At 40.5% G+C, this 17,722-nt stretch overlaps 1 long non-coding RNA gene across 4 annotated transcripts in view; it reads right to left on the bottom strand.

Annotated features, from left to right (window-relative positions):
* LOC140638613 (uncharacterized) overlaps positions 1 to 14,054 on the bottom strand; it is a 107,192-nt gene extending 93,138 nt beyond the window's left edge. For all 4 annotated transcript variants that reach the window (XR_012035634.1, XR_012035633.1, XR_012035636.1 and 1 more), the window contains exons 1-2: positions 13,819 to 14,054; positions 9,749 to 9,868 (exon numbers count right to left, since the gene is read on the bottom strand). This is a non-coding gene — a long non-coding RNA (uncharacterized lncRNA). The remainder of the gene's footprint in view (positions 1 to 9,748; positions 9,869 to 13,818) is intronic.
* Positions 14,055 to 17,722: the final 3,668 nt, after the last annotated feature.

Raw genomic sequence — 17,722 nt, 5'->3', positions numbered from 1 at the left:
ATCATCATTTCAGGATCAGAGCTGATTAAAGCCTAAGAGTTAAAGTATCTTCAGCTCCGCACCCCTGTTGGGTTCCATTTTGTCAACCCCTTCCCTTGCCGCCTTCTGTAAAGCTGCTGGGACAAATCTGAGCAGGAATAGGATAATAATAGCAAAGAGGAAGTAGGATGCAGAGGGACATTTGAGGCCACTCTAAGTAATGAGACAATACTGGAGAACCCATTAGTTCCAGCAGAATCTTTGTCAATCCCTTTGCCTGCCATGAGCCTGCTTCCCCAGGAGAACTGCAAGGATGAGCATCTGGCTTGCTGCTGTGAGCACAAGCAGAGCCCTAAAAATCCAGGGGGACTGGGAGCTGGAAAATCCAATTGTTAATGATGATCACTATGAACTATGTGTGTCTGCTAAGGAGTGACAGTTCTCCGAAGCCTAAACACCCTGTCATTTGCACTCCTGAGACATGGGAGATTGTGAGCCCCACATACAGTCTTACTAAATATCAAATTCTATATTTCAGGCACCAGCCTCTCAGGGGAACCCAATCAACACAGAAAACATCAATGCAGACACATGCACGGTTTGATTCAGTGGAAAAGCTTTCTGCAGGTACCGCAGAGTCAAGTAGTGCAGCATTATTGGCAGGGCAGGGAATACAGAAACAGAGGCAGGGCACAGAGAAACTTTTAGCCAAGATGTTAAATGACCCAGGGAATTAATGAGGGGAAAATGAGGATGAGAAAAGAAGAATCTCAAGAAGAAAGAGAACAGTTATGGGAGGGGAACAGAGAGGATGAAAGAAAGGTAGTTCATAATAGAGAAATAATGGAAAAAAGAAAACCTCTGTCTTCCAAAACCAGTCTTTTTTTTTTAATCATGTAATGCCTTGATTATTTGTTTACATCTTTGATTTTTACTCAAATTTGAGATTTAAAAACCGTCTACATTGCCATTATAGTTCTCACAGCATTAGCAAGATTCTTCAAGTAGATGTTAAATATATACAGGAGGAACAAAGGAAAAGGGGAAACCAGCCTAAAGAGCTAAAGCCTGGATGCTCAACGTTCTTCTTCAGTATTAAATTTGTTCTCTGCCTCTGTCTCTCACCCAAGTCAAGAGCCTGGGGAGCATCCATAACTTATCTCTCTTCCTTGACCCAATTCTCCATCACTATCCTGCTGACTCTGCCTCCCAATATTACCTGTGTGCATTACTTCCTTCCCATCCATGGCATCTCTGGCTTAAATGATTGTACAAAGGCTTTGTCGGTCCATTTCCCTCTTGGGCTGCCAGTGTGATCATAGCCAAAGCAGGAAATAAGTGGCATCCTTTATTTTTAAGTGATATTTTGACAAATTATTGAAATGATTATTATTTTCAATAATTTAAAAATTGTTTTGGCTTAGAAATACCTTTATTATATGAAGCCACAGATCACTGTGTAAAGCTTTTTTTTTTTATTAAACCGCTTATTAAAAAGATTTTGAAAATTCTTAGGGGGGAAAAACTGTAAATGTTTCCCATTAAGTCAGAGCTACAGATTATATTTAAAATATATATTTGTATATTTATAATTTAGAGAGAAAAGATAGGGAACAACAAAGCAAGGGATGCTGCACTTAGATCTGATACTTGATTATTTCCCACAAATTGTATTTCTTGGCAGAAGGGGTTAACCAGAACCTTCTTCACATGAAATTCTATGATGGTTCCTTATCAGGTGCAGGGCAAAGTCCAAGGCCAGGTAGGTCCTGGTTATGGGACACTATCTGGGCTTGGCCCATACCCCCTTGAATCCCTTCTAGTATTTTGGGGTTCCTCTACCCCTACCTCCCCTAGCTTCTATATGTTCCATCTAAGGGTCCGCACCTTAGATTCTCTCTAGAGGGCTACTATGCATGAATGGAGAATTTTTACCCACAAGTACAGACAAGCAAAAGTCAAGGCAGCCTATGACTCCCTGAAATAAGAGTACGCAAGTACAGCTCCTTGCCTCAAGTAAGGACCAGCTGTGAGGTGTAACACTCCAGAGTTCGTCTGCAGATCAAGTTGAGGCTAGGACTTTGCCTAAAATCACACCCTTCCCATGGGTGACTGGGTGGTGCAGTCAGTTAAGCATCTGACTCTTGGTTTCCTCTCAGGTTATGATCTCAGGGTCGTGAGATCCAGCCCCAAGTTGGGCTTTGTACTCACTGGGGAGACTGCTTGAGATTCTCTCTCCCTCTGCCCCACCCTACTCTTGCTCTCTCTATCAAAAAAATAAATAGGGGATCCCTGGGTGGCGCAGCGGTTTGGCGCCTGCCTTTGGCCCAGGGCGCAATCCTGGAGACCCGGGATCGAATCCCACATCAGGCTCCCGGTGCGTGGAGCCTGCTTCTCCCTCTGCCTGTGTCTCTCTCTCTGTATGACTATCATAAATTTAAAAATTTTAAAAAATTAAAAATAAATAAATAAATCTTAAAAAAAAAAAGATCACACCCTTCCTGGGTATATTATTTATCTATTGATTCATAGCAAATTCCTTCAAAAATTAATGGCTTAAAACAACAAACATTTATTATCTCATACAGTATCTGAGGGTCAGGAATCTGGGAGCAGCTTACCTGGCTGCAGGCAGGTTGTCAGCTGGGGAGGCAGCCATCTGATGGGGATGGAGAATCTGCTTCCAAGATCACTCACATGGCTGTTGGCAGGAGGCTTCAGGTCCTTGCCAGATGGGCCTCTCTATAGGGCTGCTCACATGACATGGCAGCTGTCTTCTCCCAGAGCAAATGATCAAGAGAAGGAGAGAGCTAGCACGTGAGCAAGAGAGCACCAAAACAGAACCGAATCTCCGAAGGGACAGGCCTTCACTTCTGCTACATGCTGTTGGTCACACAGATCAGTCAGTAGGATGTGGGACAGGACAGCAAGAAAGGATACCAGGCAGTGGGGATCAGTGGGGGGCCCTCTTGGACACTAGCAACCACAGTTGGCTTCTTGCCTTCTCCACTCTGCTTCTCCTATTCTCTAATCAGATTTTTCTGGAAGCACTTCTTCCCCCATCCTCTCACCCCCCCCCCCCAAGCTTTACTGATATATAATTGACATACAGCACTGTTTAAGTTGAACAGTGTACCTTGACTTACATATATAATGAAATGATTAACTCACTAAGTTTAGTTAACATCCATCATCTCAAAGATACAAAAAAAAAAAGAAAAAGAAAAAAATTTTTCTTGTGATGATAAGAATTCTTAGGATTTACACTGTTGGCAACTTCCATACACCTACAGCACTGTTAGCTATAGTCATCATCCTGCACATTACGTGCCCAATACTTATTTATCTTATAACTGGAAGTTGGACGTTTGATCACCATTCCTCCAATTTCCTCACTCCCACCCCCTGCCTCTGGTAATCACAAAGCTGATCTCTTTCTAGGAGTTTGGCTTTTGATTTTTGGTTTTGTTTTTAGATTCCACATGTGAGTAAACTCGTGCAGTATTTGTCTTTGTCTGACTTATTTCAATTAGCAAAATACTCTCTGGGTCTATCTATATTATCACAAATGCAGGATTTCCCCCTTTTGTGGCTGAATAATGTTCCATTGTGTTTATACACCACATCTTCTTTATCCATTCCTCTGTCAATGCAAACTTGGGTTATTTCTGTCTCATGATTATTGTAAGTAATTGCTGCAATGAACGTAAGGTGCAGATATAGCTTCAAGGTCCTGTTTTCAACTCCTTTGGATATAGAGTCAAAAGTGGAATTGCTGGTTCATATGATAAGTCTCTTTTAAAATTTTTGAGGAACCTCCATACTGTTCCCCATCATGGCTGTACCAGTTTACATTCCCACCAATAGCACACAATGGTTCCCTTTCCTCTACATCCACACCAGCATTTGCTATCTCTTGATTTTTTTTTTTTTTTGATGATGGCCATTCTAACAGGCATTCGGTGACAACTCACTGTGGTTTTGATTTGCATTTCTCTAATAATTAGTGATACTGAGCATCTTTTCAAGTACCTGTCGGCCATTCATATATCTTCTTTGGATAAATGTCTATTCAGGTCTTTTGCCTATTTTAAAATCGAATCTTTTGTGTTTGTTTTGCTATTGAGCTGTGCGAGTTTTTTAAATGTATTTTGGATATTAAACATTTTTAAGATTTTATTTATTTATTCATGAGAGACACACAGAGAGGCAGAGACATAGACAGAGGGAGAAGCAGGCTCCCAGTGGGGAGCTCGATGTGGGATGCAATCCTCGGACCCCAGGATCACGCCCTGTGCTGAAGGCAGAAACTCAACCACTGAGCCACGCAGGCATCCCTGGATATTAAACTCTTTTATCAGATACATGGTTTGCAAATATTTTTTTTCCATTGGGAGCCTTTCTTCTCCTTCTCTTTCTCCTCCTCTTCTTCTGTTTCATCTGCTTCTTCTACTTCTGCTTCTGCTTCTATATGGAGCACTTCTTAATGAATCACTTGCATCTGAATCCTGGGCTCAGGGATTGCTTCTATGGAACTCAAGTCTGCGAGCTTCATTATGTGGCTTTTGCCAACTGTTTCTAACTTCATCTCTTGCCAACACATGCTTCTCCCTTGATGCAGTAACAATACTGAAAGGATGCTTGAAATTACCAGTACCTGGCACATGATCTCTCTCTGTCCTCACTCAGAGTCTTCATCATCTTTTTATCTCTATCACTTGATACCATTAAATATTTGTCAAATGAATAAAGGAGTGCATATGTCCTAAAGTACTCTCTGTCCTTAATTGACTACTGCACAGAGGAAAGGAAGATGTGACGCTTTGTTCCATCACCATGGGTAAGTGTGAGGACTCTATCATGTCTTTCAAACTCTGGGAAAGGAAAATAAAGAACTATGTTCATCCATTTATTCAATCACTGAATTCAATATTCAGTAAATATTTACTGAAAGCCTACTGTGTGCCGAACACTTTCTTTAGTGCTAGACATGTGGCACTGGAACAGAGAGACTCAACATCTACCTTTAGGACTTACAGTCTAGTGGAAGAAATAGTAACAGCTAAAAAGTATGGGATGTCACCATGTCCCAGGCACTGTCCTAAATAGGCATATGGATATGGATATAGATATAAATAAATATATCACTTCATTTCTCACACAACCCTGTGAGGGAAGTCATTATTTTCATTGTGTAAATAAGGAGAATAATACACAGACCATAAGTAGCAGACCTGGAATTTGAACGCAGGTAGTAATGCTAAAGAAAAAATTATTCATGACACTTGTTGAAAACTGTAAGGCAGACTCTTTTTGGGGAGACCACTGTGATGGGGGTTCTGTGGTAGAGAAGAGAGACTGCACTCAACCTTAGATATAACAAGAGCAAGTAGAGATTGGCAGCCAAGGATCAAGGTCAGGAGTCAGTGGATGGGAAATTATTAAAAGGAAGCATCAGGGGTAAGGGGAATTCTGCTAAACTGACAGCACAGGATTTTTTTTTTTTTTTCTGAAGGCCAGGGTAATAAGATATCAAAGGTAGAGGAATAAGGAATTTGATCAGATGTCAAGTGTTGTCAGATACCAAAGCTGGGGGGTGAGGAATCTGATCAGAGATCAAAGGTGAGGGATTCTCACCTAAACTGACCCAGCAGGATTCTTGCTAAAACTGGACTAAATGGGATCCCTGGGTGGCACAGCGGTTTAGCGCCTGCCTTTGGCCCAGGGCGCGATCCTGGGAGACCCGGGATCAAATCCCACGTCGGGCTCCCGGTGCATGGAGCCTGCTTCTCCCTCTGCCTATGTCTCTGCCTCTCTCTCTCTCTCTCTCTGTGTGTGACTATCATAAATTAAAATAAAATAAAATAAAATAAAAATAAAACTGGACTAAATAAATGGGTCAAAGACAGAGCCCAGCGGCAAGATCTTATCAGAAAGAAGACTCAGAAGAGCTGGGCTACAGTTAGATCCAGGAGAGTCTTTCAGTAGCATATTCTAGAACCCATAATCTTCTTCTTCTTCTTTTTTTTTTTTAGAACCCATAATCTTGTCTACTCTAGTCAGCGGGTAGGAACTGCCTTGACAAGGCAGTGTTAACCACAGAGCTCTTTGCTTATCTGGGTTTTCTTATCCCTACAGTAGGCTCTACTTGAAAACTCTGAGGAAAATACCGGAACAGTGCTGATACCTGCTTACCTAGAAAAATACTGCCACTTGGAGCTGGAATGGGTGTGAGAGGTAATGCAGTGGCGAGTGGGTCTGAGCTAGAATCTGTGGTCCTGTCTGTGTCCTCATCTGCATGATAAGGGCTGAGAAATACGGTTCCAAGATTCTTCCCTCCATTCCCTCCACATGGCCTTAGTGGTCTAGCCTTAAGATTTCACCACCTTAAAAAAAAAAAAAAAAAAAAAAAAGATTTCACCACCTTTGCGGCATGCACCCTTGCATCATATTTATCAGCCTGCATACCTCATTTCCCCTGCTCGACAGTAAGTTAAGTGTGCAGTGAGTGCTCCTGTACACACCATTATACATCGTAGGTATGTCTTATGGTAGAGGATGGGTCTCTGTATCCAAGGAGCTCCTTCAAAACGCTCCTTCAAGGTCGCAGAGGGTGTGAATGAAAGAGTCAAGATTACAATGCAGGCTTGTCCCATTTCAACGCTGGGGCTTTCAACTCACACCCAGTGACTCAGGAAAGAGCAGTTGCTTGAGTAGAATTGCTGCTGGGTTAGCAAATCATTCCCAAAACCCTACCTGAAATGTTTCTCTCAGCCACACACAAACTCTCACTCACAAGTTCAACATGTAAATTTCAAAATGCCCCAGATGGCACATCTCACATAGAAATCTGTCATCTTGTGAGCAAAGTAGGTCCTGGCTTGGATTCTCAGTGCATAAACACTGTGAGGATGTATTTCAGAGATTACAAAAAAAAAGATTTCACCAATATCGATATTTTTATTTTTTCAGCTTCATGGGAATTCATTGTATTATTTCTTGCTTGCCTATATATATAAATTATAATTTATAATAATCTTTTTAAAGGAAAAGGAGGCATTTTCCCCCAAAAGATACAAGTTGCATTGAAGATTGACATATTTTCAACTTCCCAGTGATACCTGGACTCCCACAAGGTTGTAAGGGTTGGGGTCCCAACAGGAAATACATAATGTGTGCAGAAGAGGTAACTGAGTTTTACAAATGGGATCACTTAGAAAGTAGTGGGTAGAAATAAGAGAAATTTACAGAGATGGTGCAGCACCTCAAGACCAATAGCAAGAATTAGCAAGAAGGCATTAGCACCCTTGTATTTGAAGGAGCAGAGGAAACAGGTGTTTAAGGAGATATGGAGAGCTGTGGACAGGGCATCCACAAGAGATGCCCGAACACTGCCCATTTACAGCCTGGTTGGGTGGGGAGGGATGGATGTCTTGCCCATCCACCTTCTCATCTCCTGCTGGTGCTTCCCATTGGCTTCACACAGCCAGAAACCACAGGTGAGGGAGGCTGGATGAGGGCACAGAGCAGGATGGAGAAGAGTATACAGAGAATCTGGAGAGACAAAGTGAATATCCAGCTCAGGAGCCAGCCCCATCTGCCTGGAGCCCAGCTCCTGAGAAATCAGATGTCAGAAAAGGGGTAGTAGGGGCTCACATGTAAGGTATGGCATATCTACTTTTCCAGGAGCGAACATGCATCCATTTGGCTAAAATAGGGAATCTCCTCAGTAACAAATAGTTGGGTGGATATATTAGCTCTGCTTTCCTTAACGGGGAAAAGCCAATCAATCCAGAAAAGAGAAAGAACAGAATCAAATGCTATAATGAGGAAGCATAGCGTGACTGTAACAGTCATGCATTTAACATCTGAAAATTCAAATACGTTGCAGAGGTGGCCAGAGGGGAAAAGAAAACGTATTTAAATAATGCAGGAAATTCTCCCCACCACACATTCCATAGGCTTATGTATGAAAGTGAGCATAAGACAGATGACATTAATCCACTGTTTTCCCCATCAATCTCATAGTGCAAGCATTTGCCACACTAAATGTGATTCTAGTGTCCGTAGATACAGGTGCTTGCGTACCCTTTATGGCATATTTTAGATTACTATACATGTCAATGTTTAGGTACATGTGCAGATTTGTATATGGAAAGTCATGTGTACCACTCTTTAAAAGCAATTTAAGAAATGTTCAAGGGTTTTAATGCTCTAGAGCTGTGATCAACACTTTCCTAAATTAGAAAAAAAAAAACCCTGCAAAATATTTTTGAAAATGAACTATTTTTATGTACTGCTTTCTGTTCACTGACTTTAAAGTTTCACTCCTGCATAAGCTATGACTCTACTATAATCCCTTAACCACCAGGAAGGCATTAGGAAAGGAGCCTGGGGAGAGCCCATTGTGGAAATAGGTTGAGAGTAAAAGGAGATTTCTGAGGAGAAAAATGAATTAAAGTCCTCAGAAAAATCTAGTAACTTACTAACTTTTGTTTCTGTAAACAAACATTTTTTAAAAGCTTAGCAATTCCCTTAGGAGGTCGGAAATAAGTAATCCTTAATCAAACAAAGAGATAAAAATCTAAGCAATTATCTTCAATTCCATCATAAGAACCAAGGATAGGACTTCAATACAATGGATTCCAGCCCATCTACAACACCTGGGGTTAACTGGTGTGCTCTGGTCTCAAAGTCAGCATGGATTAAGGTCGGGTGGAGTAACAAATATCCTCCAAATTTCAGGCACTTAAACAAATCAGAGCTTATTTCCTTTTTTATTTTTTTCGCCAGCTTTATTGAGGGATAATTGACAAATAGAAATTGTATATATTTAGAATATACAGTATGATGATTCAATATACATTAAATATGTAACACCTCCATCATTTCACCTAGTTACTTTTTTTATAGAACACTCAAGATCTACTCTCTTAGCAAATTTCAAGTATACAATAATACAAGCATAATAATAATACAATGTGGTATTATTAACTATAGTCACCATGCTGTGCATTAGATCCCCAGAACCTATTTGTCTTTTAACTGAAAGTTTGTACCCTTTGACCCACATCTTCCCATTTCTCCTATCCCTACCCCTACCCCCCAGCCTCTGGCATCCACCATTCTACTCTCTGGTGCTCTTGAGTTCTACTTTTTTACATACCATAAGTGACATCATATGTTATTTGTCTTTCTGTGTCTGGCTTATTCCACTGAGCATAATGTCTTCTGGGTTCATTAATGTTGTCTTCTTTTGTGACTGAATAATATTCTACTGTATATATCTATATCACATTTTCTTTATCCATTCATCCATTGATGGACACTGATGGCTTATTTCTTACTCACTCATCTGGGGGCTCTATTATGTCATACTTGTCCTCTCTCTACAGTCCAACCTCATGGAGCCCCCACAACATCAAACATTGTGGGGTCATGGTGGTGGAAAAGAGCATCTCACGATAGTAACAAAATGCCTGAACTAAGGGTGACACATGACTCTACAACTCACACTCTCTGGCCAGAACTGGTCACATGGGTCCACCCAATGGGGCCAGGAACAGCAATCATCATGGATCCAGAAGATATATGTAGTACTTAGCATCATTGGCCATCAAATCTATATAATGCCCTATCCCTTATCTTGAAAGCAGACTATCCCTTATCCTGTCCAGACCTGGGCAACTGAACAGAATGGGAAATTGGGATCCTCAGACTACTTGGTCAGCAAAGCCAGAGAGAAGATTTAAGCCATTTGGTCACCAACCTCTGCCCACGTCATCAGGACAGTATCCTTTAAAAGACTGGAAATATAGCCAAGGACGTCACTTGCCAGTGCTTCAGTGTTCTAGAGGTGTAGTTATCAAACATTTTTGATCATGATCTCCTGTGGGAAAAAAATCTTGGAGAATGCACTGCTAATGTATATGACACATCTATAAACTTCATGTACTATAGTGCTAATATGTATTATGTACATCACTAAACATAGAAAAAGGAACAAAGGATGAGAAAAATAAATATATATTCTAATAATGTTTCCCAACCAATATATCATCTCATACCCTCCCTGGGGTTTCTACATCCCACCTCAGAGACCCACTCCCCTAGAGGATCCACAGGTTTAAGTCACATTCTTCAGAACAAAAGACCAACAAGAAAGGAATCCGTTTACATAAAATTATCTATAATCCCAGATATGACGCCCAAATAATAACTGCTAATATCTTGGTACACTTCCCTTTTCTCTGCACAGCTACCCATACGTGGAAGTATTTTTAAAAAGATATTATAATGGACAAACTGCTTTGTAATCTCCTTTTCACACTGAACACATTATGAACACCGTATTACATATTCCCCTACATCATTTTTGTACCTTTTATTTTCCTTATTTGCACAGTAATATATGTTCATTGTGAAATCCTATTAAATGTGTATAAGCAAAAAAGAAAAGAAATACCCATTTTCCATTACCCAGACAGAACAACTTTTAACACTTTGCTGTTAATTTTTTTTTTTTTTGCCAGTTTCTTTTCAGTGCATTCATGGTCCTTCATTAATGGGATCATGCTATGCATTGTTCTTCTGTAATCTGTTTCATCATTTCATGTATATTGTATACTCCTTTCCAGGTAATGAAACACTCTTCTACAACACCTTTTGAAGGACTCTATACGGCAATGTTTCCAAAACTGATGTTCTCTGAACATAATTCTGGAAGATTCCCATAGGTACATTGAAAGAAAAATAAGTTCTGCTGTAAAATAAGTTTGGGAAATACTGACTATTTGAATTGTCATAATGCACAGTGGCTATTAAAGTCTCTGAAAAGCCTACTAAAGAAAAATATTTGACTTTGTTTAACATGGTGTTTCTCAAATTTATTTGAGCATGACTCATTTTTTTGGAGGCACTTCAAATACCATCCTCAAAGCAGTGCTAATTACTCTGTAATTATATTCTGGTTCTGTCTTCTTGAACATGTAAGTTGTCACAAATACTTTACAAATATCTGCATTGCAATGAATAATCTCGTCTCTGTATCTTGTGCTCTTCATATATTTTAATATAAATTTAATAAAGCAGATACAATTAATATCAGCTTGAAGAGTATATAGATTTTACAAGTTTCTCTCCTGACAAATCATTTCTCAGAAATGTCGAATTTATTTATACTCCCATTATCAGGACATGAGAATACCCATTTCCACACAATCATGTCAGCTTTGGGTGTTATCACTGAAAAAGTAAGTAAATACATAAATAACTGGTCTTTTTATTTTGAAAGCAACTAATGCTTATCATAGGAAATTTTTAAATTAATATAAAACAGAGAGAGAGAGAAATCACCCACAATCTCATAACTTAAAAATAACCAATATCAACATGGGAGATAATATAAAAATATGGGTGTTGTTGTTTTTAAATAAACCCTACTGGGCAGCCCCGGTGGCTCAGTGGTTTAGCGATGCCTTCAGTCCAGGGTGGGATCCTGGAGACCTGGGATGGAGTCCCACGGCAGGCTCTCTGTGTGGAGCCTGCTTCTCCCTCTGCCTGTGTCTCTGCCTCTCTCTCTGTGTGTGTCTCTCATGAATAAATAAATAAAAATCTTCAATAAATAAATAAACTCTATTATGCAAGTTCTTTATCATGCTATTTTATGATTAATATTATGTCTTTAAAATATTATTCCTCGCTTAAATTTTCATTTGTTTTTTTAAGATTTTATTTATTTATCTGAGAGAGAGAGAAAGAGAGCAGAGGAGCAGACAGAGAGGGAGAGAGACTCTGAAGCAGACTCCCCACTGAGTGCAGAGCCCAATGTGGGGCTTGATCCCACGACCCTGAGATCATGACCTGAGCTGAAACCAAGAGTCAGACACTTAACTAACTGAGCCACCCAGGAGCCCCCACGTTTGTTTTAATATAAGCGAAGCTGAGCAGTTTTTCATATGTTTATTATCTCTTAGTTTCTTTTAGATACTTACTTATTCACAGCTCAACCCCATAGTTCTGTTGAAGTCTTTGTGTTTTTCTTATTATTTTGGGGGTGCAATTTATATATATGCTAAAAACCTTAACTATTTTTCATGTATGTTGCAACTATTTTTCCCACATTACTGTTGAGTTTTCAATTTTACATGTATAGTGATTTGCATAACAGAAATTTCTAATTATTACTTAGTTAGAAGTTTTTTTCTTTAGCTATTGATCCTGTAAAAATTAGAAATCCCATCTATACCTTAAGATTACATTCTTTTCTTCCAGTATTGATGGTTTTAAATCTTTGATCCAATGGAAGAAACAAAAAGTAGGTGCTATAGTCAGAGAAATGGGCTTTATGCTTTCTTAATTCATGTTCAAACCTGGTGTACATGGTGTAAATAATGTTGTGCAGAAACATCTCTCAAATCCTACCCTGCTTCTTCTCCCCCTTTTGGGGTCACCAGAATGTTAAAGGTTATCATATATTCTCCTTATCATGTCTGAAAATCCAAATATCATGCTGATTATGGCATGTTCCTTTGCCAGCAAACTCTATTTATTAAGTCTGTTGATTCAAACTCTTTTCTTCTTTTTTTTTTTTAAGATTTTATTTATTTATTCATGAGATACAGAGAGAGAGAGGCAGAGACACAGGCAGAGGGAGAAGCAGGCTTCATGCAGAGAGCCTGATGCGGGACTCGATCCCAGGACTCCAGGATCACGCCCTGAGCCAAAGGCAGATGCTCAACCACTGAGCCACCCAGGTGTCCCCAAACTATTTTTTTCTAACAATAAAATATCATGTACAAAATATTCTCAAGTGCATATACCCATTACAAGATCTTTCACCAGATGTCTTTTTATATTCTTGTTATTCAGTCTAATACATTCCCCTATTTTGCTAAAATAGCTTTGTGCTGATCAACACTACCCATCAAATGGTGTGTCAGGTAATAAAGATAGTGTTTGGGTGAGAATATCAAGAAAGTTGGCAGGGAGGGGGCATAGCGAGATTGGCTTTAAGCTTTAATGAATTTGACTATGTAAAAATGACAAACTTTGCTAGTGAAAAAAAATTAAAATCAATATTTAATATCACTAATAATCAAAGAAGTTTGCACAAGAATAATAATGAGAAACACTTTTCATCTATAAAATTAGCAAAGATCACATAAGGATAATACCCAGTGTTTGTAAGGGTGTGATCAAAAATATGTTTTGCCACGATGGATGGGAAAATAAAGATTTAAACCACATTTCTGGAGCCAAACTTGGCAACACTTATCAAGGGTTTTTAAAGATCATTTAACTTGGTACTTCCATTTCTGGAAAAGTAACCTAAAGAAATCACCGGAAGTTTATTCAGACTCTGTTATAATTGTAGCGCCTACTATGTGCTCAGTGCTTTAAATGCATTGCTCCGGGGCATCCCGGGTGGCTCAGCGGTTTGGTGCCGCCTTTGGCTCAGGGCCTGATCCTGGAGATCCGGGATCGAGTCCCATGTTGGGCTTCCTGCCTGGAGCTTGCTTCTCCTTCTGCCTGTGTCTCCGCCTCTCTCTCTTTCTCTCTGTCTCCCAAGAATGAATAAATAAATAAAATCTTTAAAAAAAATAATAAAAATAAATGCATTGCTCCCATTGCCTCCTCCCCCACCAAGCTGACTCCCCCATCAGTAAGTGGCACAGCTGAGAATGAACCCCCAAATCTGCGAGAGCCCAAAATCCATTCTCTAACCACAAGCAAGTTTCTACTCCTCTGTAACCTTCTATGTTCTGGCTACAGAATGAGCAGTTTGCCATAGAAAGATCTCTACGTTTCTTTCTATTTTGAGTAAGTGGATAGTCTTACCTCCCAGAGGATTTTTGTAGGGAATTCAGTAAGTCACTTTTGGGTGTCTTAACTGGGGGCCATTGTCCTACTGTCCTAAGAAGAAGCTGGTGGAATGCGATGACACAGAGTCTGCCGATGACACAGGGGCCTGGAGCACGGGCCCGCCAGCCTTGCCCAGGACTGGACAAACCCTGAAACTATTCTCTGGTGCCGCAAGCTCACATTCCCAGGAGCAAACCGTTCTATACCCTGACTGCCCTCGCACCACTATCAGCATTAGTGACACACTTTTCCAGATGGACGATCAAGGGCATTGACATAGAAGCTGAAGCAGTGGATTCCAATGGGAAAAAGAACAGGACTAACATTGGGGAAATTGGCTGCTGTCCCAGCCCCGTGACTTACCGGATGGCCCTAGGCAAGGACTGATCCAATCCTCCCCTCCTTCTCCTCCCCTGAAAAATTGCAGACCGTGGCGCAGATAAAATGAGATAGTGCAATTGGAAGTGCTCTGAAAAATGAGAAGCATTGTACAAATGTGAGGGGCTATTATTAATTTAGAGAGGAATCGAAGAATCTAAAATTGTCTCACATTTGAATAGTGTTTCTTATTTTGCAACATGCTCCTCTCATTTTGTCTTCACGGCCGCCGTGTGAGAAAGTAGGGCAGTTATAATCTCCATTTTACAGATGAGGAAACAGAAGGAAAAGAGCCCGTGCCAGCCCTGGAAGCCAGGCACCCTGATTTCCAACCCCAGATTCATTTTCGTGTCTTTGCCAGCGATTTGCCCTTAGCCTCCGTGCAGGTGACATGGACGTGACATGAGAGTGTATTTGTGCATAACGGGGATGGGGGCTGTCTGCAGGATCCGAGCCAAGTGAAGAATATTTGGCCTGTAAGGCTCATTTTGGATTAACAAATGGGCTTTCTAGGAAAAAGTGTCGAGTTCCAGGATTTCCACATTGCAATGGAGAGCATGTTTAAAGCCGGAACTAGATAAATACAAAATACTGAAAGGGACCCAGCATAGATTCTTAGTACGTGCCCTGATCAGCAGCGTGACCTGCCCTGTCCGTCCCAGCAGGAGCAGCATTAGGCTGTCCAGCCAGCAGAAAATCACAGTCTAAGTAGGAAGCTCAGGTTGAGGACTCACAGTCCTATTTGATTTTACCACTGAAACAGCAATGAGAAGTACATTTCAGGTGCTTTGGCCTTTACAGAGCACTTCTGCACCCACTGGAGTTGCAAAATGAGCCTGTAAGGTAAATTGAAACCACTTTTAGGAGGGACTTATCAAAGAACACACACAGTCCAGGAGCTTTTAACATTTGAATTGTGAGCAAACCCAGTAGTCCTGCCACGTGATTGTGACAGATTGGACTGTCTTCCAGCACACTCCCTTGAGCCAGAGAACCCTTAAGGCTTGGCCGTTTGATTGGCTTGCCTCGTGCATTGTGGGTGCCAGTCCCAAACCATGGCTTCATAAGCGCCATGTGTTCCCACTATCCTCTTTTGCTCATGTGACCTACCACAAAGAAGGCCACGCTCTAGGAAGTGGCTGATCCAAAAAGAATAGGGAGGCACGTGGAAAAGACCTGAACTCGACCTGCATCCTGGTGCTCAAAGCATGGAGTGTAACCTAGCAAAGCCAAATAGCAGCCAAGCCATGGATGAAGAAGCACAAAGCAAATGCTAGGTATTCTAAGTTTCTACATTGTCGTTATGCAAAATATTGCTGCAAATCGTTGACTGACATGGTTGCCTTCATTGGAAGCAATGATTATAAATTATAAGGTTTATTTGGATTTTTTAAGAGGGGGCTCTTTTTTAATTGAAGGATAATTAAGATATAGCGCTATATTAGTTTCAGGTTATATTATATTATATATTATATTGGTTATATTTAACCAGTATAATGATTAAATACTATTTATACATTATTCAGTGTTCATAAAGGTAAGTGTACTCTTAATATCCCAAAAAGGGGTTCTTGATTCTTTATGGAGGAAGGTAAGAATTTCTCTACAGCATAGGAAACCAGAAATGCTTCATGTCTTTTTTTTTTTAAGATTTTATTTATTTATTCATGAGAGACACAGAGAGAGAGGCAGAGACATAGGCAGAGGGAGAAGCAGGCTCCCCACAGGGAGCCCGATGTGGAACCCCGGGATCATACCCTGAGCCGAAGGCAGATGCTCAACCACTGAGCCACCCAGGTGTCCCAGAAATGCTCCATTTCTTTATCTCTCTTAAAGCAAATTAATTAGAGCTCCAAGTCTCCAAGTGTTACTGTGATAATATGATCAGTATCACTCAGTACTAGGCTTCCTCCCCAGTGTGTGGTCTCCTGGGCATATGTATCCCCAGATACATGGAGGAGGGCCCAGAAGCCCTATTTTTGCCCTTGCTCTCTCACTGCTCTGCAACTTTCTCAGTTGTTGCAAGTTCCAAAGTCACGGTGGTGAAACAGAAGGTTGTACCTTTTACTGATTGACATCATCCAGGATTTGATGGAGTTAGGCTGAGTAGAAAGTCCTTGGATGATGCTGAGTCTGACAGTAACAGTTTGATGACCATGCAGTTTTGAGAGTTTGCACTGAGTCTCGATGGTATCAGGAATACAAAGATAACTCTGTTTCTCAGTTCATTCACTTCTTTTATGCCTCTCAGAATAATTTTGTATTTGTGTTTGTTAAGGTCCTGCATGTTTCTTCTTAAGTGTGTTACTGAGTTATTTAGAGGGTCCCCACTGCCACGGATAAATGCCAAGTTCCTTTGCATGCCTAGAAATGCTCTTCAAGATGGTGACCCCTCCCCACATTAGTAGTCTCACTGCTCACTCTTCCTGGTGGCCACATTATGTTGTGTTCATGATGAATTACATGAATATGCTATCCTATTTTCTGGCTTTATGGTTTTGTAGACACCTTCCCCTTTGCTTGGGAGAGTCATGTGACCATCTCCTACTTACACTCAGGGTCTAATTCTAATGGCACCTTCTCTTGATACAGGGGCCAGGACCAGTGGAGGCTCAAGATGCAGCATTTCAGGGCACTCACTCACAAGGTCATGCAAATGGCTCCTTGAGGGACCTCATTCATCCTACCTTGTTCCTGGCCTTGCTCTTTAATGCCTCCTCTGATATACTCCACCTCTTCTCCAAGAACATATCCTTCTTCATGCAAACTCTATACCTTTCTATATTACAGCACTTACTGCATTACATTTTTCTTAGAACAGAGACTATGCCTTATCTTTGTGGTACTAGCACCAAGCCTGACAAAGTATATTTGATGAATAATATAGTAAAATAACCACCATGATATACGAGCACTTGTTTTGTGCCAGGCATGGGTCTAAGTGCTTTACTTAATTGACTTGCTTAGCTCTCACTGCAATGTATGCAGATATTATTATCCCAGTTTTGTAGATAGAAAATAGACTAAAATAAATTAACTGTGTTGCAATATCACACAAGGTGAAGCAGTAAAAGCTGGGATTTGAACCCAGGTCCTTCTGATGGCAGATGCTATGTGCATCACTGAGAAACATGATTCAAATCTCTATATTACACTGGATTTGAACCCAGAGAAAAAGAGCATTTTGGTTATGTAATTCAAGATCTAAGACAAGCACAAGGACAGTGAGGCTTTATGAGATGGGGTGTTCCTTTGGCATATTTTCTTCCTGGTGAACAAAGTCCTAAAATGGTGACTTCTTAAAAAAAAAAAATGCTGACTTCTTCCCCAGACTCCAAAGGCATCAATATTAGTGGGAGACATGAGACTAAGTGCTGGTCCCAAATTAAAAACAAAAAATCCAAGTAATGCTTTCAACAGCATTGACCAAGGACAATGATTGTCCAAAGGGATTTGAGCCCTATTGATAATCCAGCCGGAAACATCCTGTCTCATTTGCCAG

The sequence above is a fragment of the Canis lupus genome, chromosome 8 (assembly GCF_048164855.1).
Source record: "Canis lupus baileyi chromosome 8, mCanLup2.hap1, whole genome shotgun sequence".
NCBI classification, from domain to species: domain Eukaryota; kingdom Metazoa; phylum Chordata; class Mammalia; order Carnivora; family Canidae; genus Canis; species Canis lupus.
The sequence above is the reverse complement of the archived record's forward strand: the minus strand, read 5'-3'. Positions and strand labels throughout refer to the sequence as shown.